Genomic DNA, 1,367 nt, shown 5'->3' with positions numbered 1-1,367 from the left:
ATTAATAATAACCATCATATTAATAATAATAATAATGTCAGTGATAACGAAATTCATGATAATAATACCAATCATAACGATAATAACAATGATGATAAATGACTGTGATAACAATAATGATGGTAGTAATGATAATAATGATAATAACAGTAATAATAATGATGACAACAACAACCACTACAATAATAATAATAATAATAATAATAATAAAAATAAAAATAATAATAATAATAATGATAATAATAGTAATGATAATAACAATAATGATAATGATAACAGTGATAATAATAATAGTAATGGTAATAATGACTATGGTAATTATAGTGATAATAATAATAGTAATGGTAATAATGACTATGGTAATTATAGTGATAATGATAACAAAATAATGTTGACAGTGATAATAGTAATATAAAAAAATAATGATTATGAGACTAATAATGATGAAAATATCAATAACATTTATAATGAAAATTATAATAAGATTGTTAATAATAATAATAATAATAATAATAATAATAATAATAAAATAATAATAATGGTAATAATAATAACGACGATGCTAGTAATAATGATAACAGTTATGCTATCGACGACAAAAAATATATAGTGATAGATTACAATGGAAACGATTATTACAGTAAAGATAACATTAGTGAAGACAATAGTGGTAACATCAGTGATAACAATTATAAAGTACAAAAATAAACTGCAGCCTTTACCAAACAAGTAAAAAAAAGTTGGCATGATTCACTCAGATACTACTGCTACGACATCCTTCCGAAAAATTGCTAATATTAAGAGTGGGCTAACATTATCTCATCGTTGGTAAAATATTATAGACTATAACTAGTACTTAATGATGACATTAATGGTAATGATAACGATAATAAAATACAGTATTAGATAAAGAATAGCAGTATAGGATTTTTGAAAATTATATCAATGGTGAAATAAACAGTTTAAAAAGGTTTAATAGGAAGAATGAGTAATGATTAATGCTAATAATAAATGTAAATAATGGTTATAGATATCGGCTGATATTAATAACAATATAAACAGTGAAAAAAAATAAATAAGAGAAATAAATAAATAATGATAATAATAAATAAAAATTGTTAAAAATGTCAGATGATATTAATAATAATATTGACGATTAAAAATGTTTAATAACAGGAATGAATAATGACCAATGATAATAATAATAAGTAAATAAAGGTTAAAGCTATCCGAGAGAGAACCATCGGCCCGGTTCGCACTCAGCTGAGAGAAGGAACCAAAACATTGCACAACTTTTGACGAGACGCGTTTATACAAGGTGAAACTCGGCTGGTTTGTGGGTCTTCAGCCAGGGAGGACGTGAGCTG

General features: G+C 24.1%; 1 protein-coding gene across 1 annotated transcript in view; it reads left to right on the top strand.

The window, feature by feature from the left end:
- Nucleotides 1-1,247: 1,247 nt before the first annotated feature.
- The window catches only part of LOC119597784 (5'-3' exoribonuclease 1-like), a gene marked incomplete in the record, with an annotated part of 24,451 nt that continues 24,331 nt past the window's right edge, over nt 1,248-1,367 (top strand). The window contains 1 exon segment of the mRNA XM_037947423.1: nt 1,248-1,367. This exon segment is cut by the window's right edge and continues 126 nt beyond it.

Source organism: Penaeus monodon, chromosome 3 (genome assembly GCF_015228065.2).
Source record: "Penaeus monodon isolate SGIC_2016 chromosome 3, NSTDA_Pmon_1, whole genome shotgun sequence".
NCBI lineage: Eukaryota > Metazoa > Arthropoda > Malacostraca > Decapoda > Penaeidae > Penaeus > Penaeus monodon.
The sequence above is the reverse complement of the archived record's forward strand: the minus strand, read 5'-3'. Positions and strand labels throughout refer to the sequence as shown.